Source organism: Sorghum bicolor, chromosome 9 (assembly GCF_000003195.3).
Source record: "Sorghum bicolor cultivar BTx623 chromosome 9, Sorghum_bicolor_NCBIv3, whole genome shotgun sequence".
Taxonomy (NCBI): domain Eukaryota; kingdom Viridiplantae; phylum Streptophyta; class Magnoliopsida; order Poales; family Poaceae; genus Sorghum; species Sorghum bicolor.
This window is the reverse complement of record NC_012878.2, coordinates 47,298,321-47,311,100: the sequence shown is the minus strand read 5'-3', so window position 1 is coordinate 47,311,100 and position 12,780 is coordinate 47,298,321. Positions and strand designations below refer to the sequence as shown.

The 12,780-nt window shown below is 40.2% G+C and overlaps 1 protein-coding gene across 4 annotated transcripts in view; it reads left to right on the top strand.

The window, feature by feature from the left end:
- Window positions 1-12,780, top strand: part of LOC8077951 — a 53,887-nt gene that overhangs the window by 27,704 nt on the left and 13,403 nt on the right. The gene's annotated exons all lie outside the window — the stretch shown is intronic.

The window sequence follows — 12,780 nt, the reverse complement described above, 5'->3', positions numbered from 1 at the left end:
AAACATCCGAAGTGTAGGCAGCAACACATACAAACGTTGGAAACACTAGGAAAATTCTGTTGCTAGCTTGCAACGCTTTACGGTAGATGTTACCAACGCATAAATATATGTTGCTATAGCCCCTAGCAACATCGCCTCTAGCAGTGCATATTTATGCGTTGGTATAGACTCTGCCAACACTTATTTGGACTTCAAGAAACACATATATGTTGCTAAAAGGGGGTTCTATTTGTAGTGAAGATGGTCTCAAGTTATACTTGAGCTTTCCACATGCTCCTGATCGTCACAGTATTGATCTTGCTCACCAATATGTACTGCTCACCGTCTATACTCGATCATCAATCAACAACACACAAGCAATCGGAGCAATCATACATGAAGCAAATAAAAACTATAATTAGAGCAGTACATCAACAGTAGCAAAACAAATTTAATAGTTTATAAAAACATTCTACGAATCTCTACGATCACGAAAATCAGAGCTAAAACGGAGAAGTTATGAATTTTCTAAGATTTACTATACAAAAGCAATAAATTAAATAGTGTCAAGAAATTAAAAAGTTTCAAACTGAAGAAACAATGCTACTAACGTATAGATCTCATGAATAAGAATCTAACGCAATTTAAACGGGTCAAATCAAAGTTAAAATCAACATTTTATGAACAATACAAAATCAGTGACAAACTTGTAATTACCACTATAGCACAGCCTATCTACAGCGACCTACGGATGGTCGCTATAAATCGGTATAGCGACCTACGGACGGTCGCTATAAACATATACCGACCAACTTGGCCGGTCCCCGTAAGTGGCGTCGCTATAAGTTTTAGCGTCCGACCATACTTATAGCGACCGACCGTTGGACAGTAAGTTGAAGATATAGCGACCAGCCGTTCGACGCCTTTTAGAAACTTATAGCGACCATTAGTCAGACGCTAGTAATATATAGCGTCCAACTGTCAGACGCTACCCATAATAGAAAATAACAGCGCAATTATTCATTAACCTCAAGATTAGTACTAATCATACAATCAAACATACAATCAATGAGCCATAAAATCACCAATTCCATTTTGAACAATACACAATATTTCGGACCAACGGTAAACCTAAATAAAACTAGCGTCCAACCGTCGGACGCCAAACCAAAATATAGCGTCGGACCGTAAGCCTCTAAGCTATACCGACCAACCGTCCAACGCTATTTCCATATCTTTAGCGACCCTTGGTCGGACACTAGTTTGGGTTGTGGTATAGTGTACTGGAAAACGTATTTTGAATTAAACCGACACAAAATATGTTTACACATTCTCTGGATACCCTAAAGGACTGCGGGTTCTATTCTTCAAAATCTCAAGGACTCTTTAACAAAAATCTCATCCAAAGGGTATCTTCTAATCCTAGCCACTACTTTGAGATAGGACGGCTCACATTCATTCAAGGGGGAGCGGTCGGCCGACGGCGAGCATCACCACAACGACGCCATGGCCGGCATCCAAAACCTTGTCGTGTTGTCGTTAAAGGTGGATGCTCCAGTTGAAGCACTTTAGAAGAGTTGTCGTTACCTTCGCAGTATTCTTGCCTTTAGCGTAAATAGAAGAACACACTTGCCCATTAACAAAATAATGTGTGCAGTGTTTGAATGAGAATAGAACCACATATTTAGTGTTGAAAGATGCATTTTGATGGGCACCATACATTTCGATCTTGTAGAACTCACTAACTATTAATTTTACTATAGTTTAAAAGTTGTTTCTTACAGCCATTTCCAATAATCTCACACTTGGTTTCATCATGTGCATTCAACTATAAAAGATTAAAGGTGGATGCTCTCAATGAAACACATGCCAAGTATTGTTCCTTTGGCAGTATTTATACCGTTCATGTTGAGAACACAAACACAAATAAAAGGGGTGAAGTTTATAAATGCTAAACATGATGGGGATCCACCCACATGGTTTGAATGGTGAATGTTGTTTACACCTAATTTAGCCTCATTTTCATTACAACAAAGTACATATTTTATTTTATTTAATAGATATTATTCTTCATATCATTCTCACACTTACTCTACTCCATGTGTGTTACTCATTTTAATGCTTCGTGCGCCGACTTTAACCTGGATGCTTACTAGATGTTGTTACCACCTATATTTTTGTGTTCATAACATAATAGCTAAATAGAAACACATTATTAATAAGACATATATGAAGCAGCTCAGTAATAAAATATGGTTCTATTGTTTTCATATAAGAAGCAGCGGAGCCAGAAACCTTCATGAGCCATGCATTATAGTGCACAACAACTTCTTGCAGCTACTTGTGTTGTTCCATCGTGTCCCTTCATATGTTGATATTGGGTGTAGGCTCAGGCAGCACCGGTGCTCGCGGCTGCAATGTAGGTGGTTTCACCTCCCAGCTCCCGTTTGTGCTACCATATAGGTGTAGGGGCCATATACCTATAATAATATAATGATAATACAGTAAAAATAAAACATCATGTTTATTTGATCACCTCAAATCATGTGCCAGAGAATTGATGTTGGTCCTACAAGCACTCATCTGGATCACATTTTTGAAAGAATGCATCTTCATCTACATAACTACAAACAAGAGTGAATACTAAAATATTTGTTAAATGACTATATTTACTTGACAAAGTAGGAAAATAGATACACTTAAGTATATAATTGATTGTGTGCCATGCATACTTCCTCTCAGAGGGCACTTAGTCCAACTAGTGAATTTGTAAAAAAAAAGTGTATTTTAGTTCATCTTCATAATATCGTATTTCGATCCTCTCTCTCTCCACCACTCTCTCCGACTCGTCTCTGTATGCAAGTGTGTTTCTCTATTTAATGCTAAAGGTAGATACTCCAGTTCAAGCACTTCACAAATAAAGTTGAAACACTTCATAAATAATATTGTTAAATATTGTAGTATTCTTATCTCTAGTGTCAAGAGATGAACGCACATGCGCATCGAAAAAGACAAGGTGTGCAGTGTTGGAATGAGAAGAGAACACACTTGCATACAATTTTGTATGCAACTGTGTTCCTCTATTTGAAGCTAATGGTTCCATCTGAAGCACTTCACAAGTGTCGTTACCTTCACTAGTATTCTTGCATTTAGCGTAAACAGATGAACATACTTGCCCACCAACAAGACAAAGTGTGCAATGTTTGAATGAGAAGAGAACCACATTTTAGTGTAGAAATATGTATTTCTATGGACACCATACACTTTGATCTTAGAGAACTTACTAACTATTAATTTTACTATAGTTAAAAATCCCTTTCTTACAAGTCAATTCCATTACCCTCTCATCCTTTGTTTCTTCATGTGCATTTGACTGTCTAACATTAAACGTGGATGCTCTCAATGAAACACATGACAAGTCTAGTTTCCTTCCCAGTACTTCTATTGTTCATGTTGAGAGCATGAACACAAATAAAAAGGGTGAAGTTTATAAATGCTAAACATGATAGGGACCCACCCATAAGTTTTGAATGATAAATGTTGATTACCCCTAGTTTAGGCACATTTTCATAAAAACAAAGTACATATTTTATTTTACTTAATATATATTTTTCTTCAAATCATTCTCGCACTTACTCGTCCCCATGTGTGTTCCTCATTTGAATGCATGTTGTGCTGACTGTAACCTAAACACTTTCTAGATGTGAGTGCCACCTATTGTAGTGTTCACAACATAATAGCTAAAGAGAAACACATTATTAATAAGACATATATGAAGTAGTGAAGTAACAAAATACCATTTTGTAGCTATCATATATGAAGTAGCAAAGCTAGAAATCTTCATTGGTCATACATAATAGTGCACAACAACTTCTTGCATCAACTTGTGTCATTCCGTCTTGTCCCTCCCTATGTTGATGTCGAGTGGTAGCTTAGGCGGTGCTAGTGCTCGCAGCTTCAACACAGGTGGTTTCACCTCCCAACTCCTATCTATGCCACCATATATGTGTAGGGGCCTCATACCTATAATAATATAATAATAATATAATAAAAATAAAACATCTTGTTCACTACATCACCTCAATTCATTGCTAGAGAATTAATGTTGATCCCTCAAGCACTCACCTAGATCACATTTTTGAAAGAACACCTCCTTATCTCCATAGCCACAAACAAGGCTCCCGTTAGATACTGAATAATAAAACATTTTTTAAATGATTACATTTACTTGACAAAGCAGGAAAATAGCTACACATGAGTACACATTTGATTTTGTGCCATGCAACATTCCTCTTACGGGACACTTAATCCAACTAGTGAATTTGTAAAAAGCATATTTCAGTTCACTCTTCATAATATCATATTTTAATCCTCTCTCTCTCTCCACCACTCTCTTTGACTCTTCTCATTATGCAAGTGTGTTCCTCTATTTTTGATGCTAAAGGTGGATGCTCCAGTTCAAACACTTCACAAATGATATTGTTAAATATTGTAGTATTCTTACCTTTAGCGTCAAGAGATGAACACACCCGCCCTACAAAAAAGACAAGGTGTGCAATGTTCAAATGAGAAGAGAACCACCTATTTAGATCCCAGGCGCACCTATACATTTCTGTATGCAACTGTGTTCCACTATTTGATGCTAAAGGTGGATCCTCCGGTTGAGGCACTTCACAAGTGTTGTTGTTACCTTTGCTAGTATTCTTGTCTTTACCATAAAGAGAAGAACACACTTGCCCACCGACAAGAAAAGGTGTGCGGTGTTCGAATGAGAAGAGAATCACATATTTTGTGTTAAAAGATGCATTTTGGTGGATACCATGCACTTTGATCTTATAGAACTTACCAACTATTAATATTACTATAGTCAAAAAGTCCTTTCTTACAAGTCATTTTTGATACCCTCTCACCCTTTGTTTCTTCTTGTGCATTCGACTGTCTAACATTAAAGGTGGATACTCTCAACAAACAATATGCCAAGTCTAATTTCGTTGGTAGTATGTCTACCGATCATGTCAAGAACATGAACACAAATAAAAAGGGTGAAGTTTATAAATGCTAAATGTGGCGGGGACCCACGCAAAAAGTTTGAATGATGAATGTTGTTTACACCTAATTTAGGCTCACTTTCATAACAACAAAGTACATATTTTACTTTATTTAATATATATTTTCTTCATATCATTCTTGCACTTACTCTTCTCCATGTGTGTTCCTCATTTTAATGCTTTGTGTTCTGACTTTAACCTCAACACTGACTAGATGTTGTTGCCGCCTATTATTGTGTTGATAACATAACATAATAGCTAAAGTGAAACACATTATTAATAAGACACATAAGAAGTAGCAAAGTAATAAAATACCATTCTTAAGCCATGATATATGAAGCAGTTGAGCCAAAAATCTTCATGAACCATGCATCACAGTGCACAACAACTTATTGCAGCTAATTGTGTCGTTCCATCGTGTCCCTCCATATGTTGATGTCGGGTGTTAGCTCAGGCGGCATCGGTGCTCGCAACATCAGCGTAGGTGGTCTCACCTCCCACTTCCCATCTGTGTGCCATATAGGTGTAGGGGCCACATACATAATAATAATTCAATAAAAAGAAAAAATATTCACTTGATCACCTCAATTTATGCACCAGAGAATTGATGTTGATCCCTAAAGCACTCACATGGATCACATTTTTGAAAGAGTGCCTCCTCATCTGCGTACCCACAAACAAGTCTCCCATTAGATAGTGAATATTAAAACATTTTTAATTGACTATATTTACTTGACCAAGGAGGAAAATAGCTGAGTACATGTTTGATTTTGTGTCATGCATACTTACCTCTCAAGGGACACTTAGTCTAACTAGTGAATTTGTAAAAAGTATAATTTAGTTCACTCTTTATAATATCATATTTTAACCATCTCTCTCCCTATCTCCCTCTCTCCTCCACTCTCTCCTGCTCTTTTTTGTATGCAAGTGTGTTCCTCTATTTGACACTAAAGGTGCATGCTCCAGTTGAAACACTTTAGAAATGAAGGGTGAAATACTTCAAAAATTATGTTGTTAAATATTGTTGCATTCTTACCTTTGGGGTCAAGATAAGAACATACTTGTGGGGGTATAAACCTCTATACCCTCATGGATTGACATGGGCCGCACCATCAGAGGTGGCTCGGCCCACAAGATGAAGACATGCGGCACACGATGCTAGTCGGCGTGCACCGCAAGGCTACAAGATATTGTACCAAATAGGATATTTTGCTTGTAACTCTGTCCCTTCAGGATATATAAGGAGGGGCAGAGGTCCCCTAGAGGAACACAACAACAACAACAATTGAATTCAACATGCAGTAATACAATCAGACGCAGGACGTAGGTATTACGCCCACACGGCGGCCGAACCTGGATAAAATCCTTGTCTGTGTCTTGCGTCACCATCAAGTTCGTAGCTTCTGCACCTGTCTGCCGATAAACTACTACCATGGGTATACCCCAAGGTAGACTGCCGACTAGCTTTCGTCGATAGTGGTGCGCCAGGTAGGGGGTGTGTGTACAGTTTCCTAGACGAACAAGATGGCCATCACCCCCAACTCCGCGGCCATGGTGGGCGGCATCACGTTCATCGTCGACCATACCACTGGCTTAAACAGCTTCACCGTCATGACCATGGAGGAGGCGCAGTTCGATCTACACCGATTGCTTCTTCATTGACATCGGTCGCGGCTCCAACCACGCTGGTTGTGGCTCCGACCACTCTAGCAACGTCTACGACCACGCCGACAACGCGTTACTTACTTCCCTGCTACAAAGGGAGGCAGATTGACGACATCGATCTATTCGGGCTATCGACCAAGTTGTTTTACCTGTTTGCTCTGACCATCTGTCATGTTGCAATAATGATCGCCGCGAAGAACGGCGCTACGACAACCGCAACAACCTTCATGAAAACATATTACAAAGCTTAAGGACCAAACAATTTTATCGCCACCAAACAGACTTTCGTCCAAAGATAAGTATATTTCTAATATTTTATTTATTTTTGGCATAATATTTGTAACATTATTATTCTTCAAAAATAACTTTTTGGTTAGCCGACTAGTTTTTTCTCCTACACAAGTTTTCCAGAGCCGGCACTGTCTCTGACTCCTCCCTACACGTGCATGAGATCCGCCCTCTGCATTCCGGGTGGTCGGCAGTAGCTCTCTGGCGAGGTTGGTAATCCTACACGTGCCTAGGTTCCACACCTCATACTCATTGTTGGCTAAACCAGAGCTGGTACAAGCTCTAGGATGAATTAACTACTCGTGCTAATTTTATAACAAAAAAATCTAAAACTTATCTCAGTGCTGATTTTTTATCTAGAGTTTATTTATACATCATGTACTACATATTCTCTATATTATATTTTTCAGGAGTTTGTCCTAGTCAACAAGCTACGCTCGGGGACTTGTCGACTATTCCCTATGCTGTGCTCGGGGACTGCTCCGACCACCGAGCATGTTTACGTTCCCAACCACGCTCGGGAACTTGTCGACTAGTCTCTATGTTGTGCTCGAAGACTGTGCTGACCACCGAGCATGTTTACGTTCCGAACCACGCTCGGGGACTTGTCTACCATCCCTATGCCGTGCTCGGGGACTATGCCAACCACTGAGCATGTTTCTGTTCCCAACCATGCTCGGGGACTGGTCGACCAGTCTCTATACCGTGCTCGGGGACTGTGCTGACCACCGAACACGATTACATTCCAACCATGCTCGGGGACTCATCAATCACTCCCTGCGCTGTGCTCAGGACTTGCTTCGATTACTCTCTGACCACAGCTTGGGGACTGCTCTTCTCAGTTACATATGAATTGGACTCATATACAACTGAGGGATGACTTTAATTTTTCAAACCTTGCTACAAGGCTCATACTTCGCCTTCCAGCAAGCTCGGGGACTACATCAGTACGATGCATTTCACTATCAGATTTTCTATGTGGTTTTTTCTCTTTAGACCCTAGAACCACGTGCCTACGTCACCTACTACTAGGCTTGGGGACTAAGTGGGCACACTTCACCATACGATGAATATGCTTGCTTTTTGAAAGTTTATACTTTTCAAGAAAAGTAAAGTAGGCACACTTCATCAGGAAAGAAATATTTTTTATTAAGAGCACCATGCATTCTTTGAACAACCTGCTTCTTCAATGTCTTGATCAATTGTCTTTTGAGTAGGTTAAAATACCGTTGCAACTGTTCAGGCGACTTTCCTGCTTATCGAAGACGTCAAGCCTCACTTGTCGAAGAAGCTCAAGACGGTGTGTTACATCACAATACACGGTGCTCGGGGACTAGATGTGGGGGGTATAAACCCCTATACCCTCATGGGTTGACATGGGCCGCACCATCAGAGGTGGCTCGGCCCACAAGAAGAAGACGTGCGACACACGATGCTGGTCGGCGTGCACCGCAAGGCTACAAGATATTGTACCAAACAGGATACTTTGCTTGTAACTCTGTCTCTTCAGGATATATAAGAAGGGGCAGAGGTCCCCTAGAGGAACACAACAACAACAACAACAACAACAACAACAACAACAACAACAACAACAACAACAACAACAACAATTGAATTCAACACACAGCAATACAATCAGACGCAGGACATAGGTATTACGCCCACACGGCGGCCGAAGGTGAATAAAATCCTTGTCTGTGTCTTGCGTCACCATCAAGTTCGTAGCTTGCGCACCTGTCTGCCGATAAACTACTACCATGGGTATACCCCAAGGTAGACTGCCGACTAGCTTTCGTCGACAATACTTGCTCACTGAAAAAGGACAAGGTGTGCAGTGTATCAGAGGAGAACCACCTATTTATTGGATCCTATCTGTACCAACACATTTCTGTACACAATTGTGTTCCTCTATTTTACGCTAATGTTGGATGCTCTAGTTGAAGCACTTCACAAGTGTCATTGTTACCTTCACTAATATTCTTGCTTTTAGCGTAAAGAGATGAACACATTTGCCCATAGACAAGATAAGGTGTGTAGTGGTAAAATTAGAAGAGAACCACATATTTAGTGTCAAAAGATGTATTTCGATGGATGCCATACACTTTGATCTTGCAGAACTTAGTAACTATTAATTTTACTATAGTTAAAAAGTCCTTTGTTACAAGTCATTTCCAATACCCTCTCACCCTTTGTTTCTTCATGTGTATTCGACTATCTAACACTAAAGGTGGATGCTCTCAATAAAATACATGCAAACTCTAGTTTCTTTGGTAGTATTTCTACCGTTCATGTTGAGAACAAGAACACAAATAAAAAGGGTGAAGTTTATAAATGCTAAACGTGAATGGGAGCCACCTATAAGGTTTGAATGATGAATGTTGTTTACACCTAGTTTAGGCTCATTTTGATAACTACAAAGTATATATTTTATTTTATTTAATAGATATTTTTCTTCATATCATTCTCACACTTACTCTTCTCCATGTGTTCCTCATCTTAATGGTTGGTGTGGTGACTATAACCTAAACACTAAGTAGATGTTGTTGCCACCTATAATACTGTTCATAACATAATAGCTAAAGAGAAACACATTATTAATAAAGACATATATGAAGTAGCAAAGTAATAAAATTCCATTCTATAGTTGTCAGATATGAAGTAGCAAAGCTAGAAATCCTGATTAGCCATGCATCATGGTGCACAACAACTTCTTGCAGCCACTTGTGTTGTTCCATCGTGTCCCTCCATATGTCGATGTCAGGTGTTGGCTCATGTGGCGTTGATGCTTGCAACTTCAATGCAAGTGGTTTCACCTCCTAGCTCCCATCCATGCCACCATATAGGAGTAGGAGCCACATATTTACAATAATATAATATGGTTACAATGAAAAGAAAATGTCATGTTCACTTGATGACCTCAATTCATGCACTAGATTATTGATGTTGATCTCCCAAGCACTAACCTGGATCACATTTTTGAAAGAACACCTCCTCATCTGCATACCCACAAACAAGGCTCCTGTTAGATACTGAATATTAAACCATTTTTTAAATGACTGTATTTACTTGACAAAGTAGGAAAATAGCTACACGTGAGTACACATTTGATTTTGTGCCATGCATCCTTCCTCTCACAGGACACTTAGTCTAACTAGTGAATTTGTAAAAAGGTATATTTGGTTCACTCTTCATAATATCATATTTAATCCTCTCTCTCCCCTCTCTCTCCACCACTCTCTCTGACTCTTCTTAGTCTACAAGTTTGTTCCTCTATTTGATGCTAAAGGTGGATGATCTAGTTGAAACATTTAACAAATGATATTGTTAAATATTGTAGTATTCTTACCTTTAGCGTCAAGAGACGAACACACCCACCCAACGGAAAAGGCAAGGTGTGTAGTGTTGAATGCAACTATGTTCCTCTATTTGATGCTAAAGGTGGTTCCTCTAGATGAAGCACTTCACAAGTGTCATTGTTACGTCGTTAGTATTCTTGCCTTTAGCTTAAAGAGATGAACACACTTGCCCCTAACAAGACAAGGTGTGCAGTAATCAAATGAGAGTAGAACTACATATTTATTGTTGAAAGATGAATTTTAACAAACACCATGCACTTTGATAGTATTTCTTCCATTCATGTTGAGAACATGAACACAAATAAAAAGGGTGAAGTTTATAAATGTTAAACATGATGGGGACCCACCCATGAGGTTTGAATGATGAATGTTGTTTACACCTAGTTTAGGCTCATTTTCGTAACAACAAAGTACATATTTTATTTAATTTAATAGATACTTTTCTTTACTGCCTCGATATAGTTTTTGAACCTCTCTTGACCAGACGCTAGAGTTCCTCACATTGGATCATTCAGTCAGCACTTAAATCATGTGGGCCACCTCTTTTCCTCACTCACTTGTGCTAAATCTCTCCCTTCTTCCTTCACACCATTCGATCAAGCTTGCAATGCGTCTAACCCATGTGTTGCCTCTCCACTTGCCCGTGCCACTATGGTTGCCCTTGCTCGCATGCTCCACACTCCTGTCATGCTCATGCTCGTCGTGCCCTCGCATAGTGTCTTTGCCACCATGTATCTTCCTTTGTTCAAGTCACCATCGTCTCTTGTGTGTTCCGCGATTGCACATGACCTCTCTCAATGTCTAGCATGGCCTCCCGACTGATTACCTGGTTGATACATAGGGATCATCCTTATCTAAGGTAGTAAGCCATCTTCCTCTATTTTCTCACCTAAATTGCTTGCTTCCCTAGGGCATTCATATCTCTAGAATTATATATGCTTATAGACATTGTCTATCTATCCATTGCAGCAAGTTTGGGCAGTGTGATTACTTGGTCAATGGTCAGTGGCAGATAACTCAAGGCAAAGCCTGTGAGTAATGATTGAGGCCAAGCCTCACAAGGGTCAGTGATCTCATCTATCAGTGGCAACAATTTAGGTGGAGCATTTGTGTGTGAGTTGAGCTACTCAATGATAGTGGTTCTTTGCCTCAATTATTATGGCTCACTGCAATAATGTCGGGGTGGTCCATGTGATGAGGAGAGGTGTCCACCTGGCTTAACACTTGTAGAAAAAGGGAAAAGGAAAGAAGTAAATTGCTAGCAAGAAGCATAAGGCCAGTGATAGAGATGCATAGATGGTTGTAGCAATGGCAGTAGCTACAGAGCATGTAGAGAGAGGAGGTAGAGGTGGTGGCATCCAGATTGATGAGAGATTCTTTCACCTTAAGGGTTGAGAGCTTGGCACTTTAGAGACCAAGCCGTAGTCCATAGAGGACCCTCTAGCTAAGCACACAGAGCAGCTAGAGCAACCAGAGAAGCCTACACAATAGATCGAGGAGACAGAGGTGCCACAGCTTTGTTGCTCCACTTGTGCTCGTGCTCAGGCATCTCCTAGGACTAAGGTGCAGTGCCATGGTGCACGAGATCCTCCCAAACCATGTGCCTCTCCATGAGTTATCACCTTAACCTAAGAGCAGATACAGCCAGGTAGGTGCAGGCCCAAAGTTTTGTTCCCTTTGAGGAGTGGTTTCCATCTTAGAGGGATGAGAGAGCATCTAAGAACTTCTATGTTCTAATTGAGGATGACTTCTATAATGCACATTAGAACAGTGGGGTCACCTTCAGCAAGCAGCGAGTTTGTTCCCTAGATGCCATTATAGCAATTGCTAGAGAGCAGATCCGTCCTCACCTACCTTCTAGGTCTAGCAGACTTACTTGGATGAACTGGTACTTATGTCCCTTCTTGGGTTAGTGAGTTCTATGCTTCACTTTAGGTTGACCATGAACACTAGTGGATACACTTTGCCTTCAGAGGTAGAGACTTGAGGATCTAGAGTTCACGAGCCTGAGAGATCTTGAGGATCCCTGAGTCAGCTAATCGTATTCACTAGATCTGCTATGGTGATATAGAGCCACCAAGACACCCTCATGGTGGATGGGTACCTCTCACTAACCTTGTCTGACCTAGCTTTACAGAGCCATTTGGAGAGGGCTCTAGTCACACCAATCATGACTTGGCACTGACAACACATGTCTTAGATGTTGTCATGAGAAGGACATTGCTTCCGAGGGGTGGTTACAGAGAGGGATTGATGAAGATACAGCTTTGGCTCCTACAACACCTCATCTCTCAAACAAAGTTTTGAAATTTGGGATGTCATGCAATCAGAGATGGAGGACACACTAGCTAAGGGCTTCAAGGGATACCATCAGCTCCTGTATGCTCACTAGATTACCTTCTTGATCTGGAGAGCTACTACACAAATTTTCACTAGAAGCAATA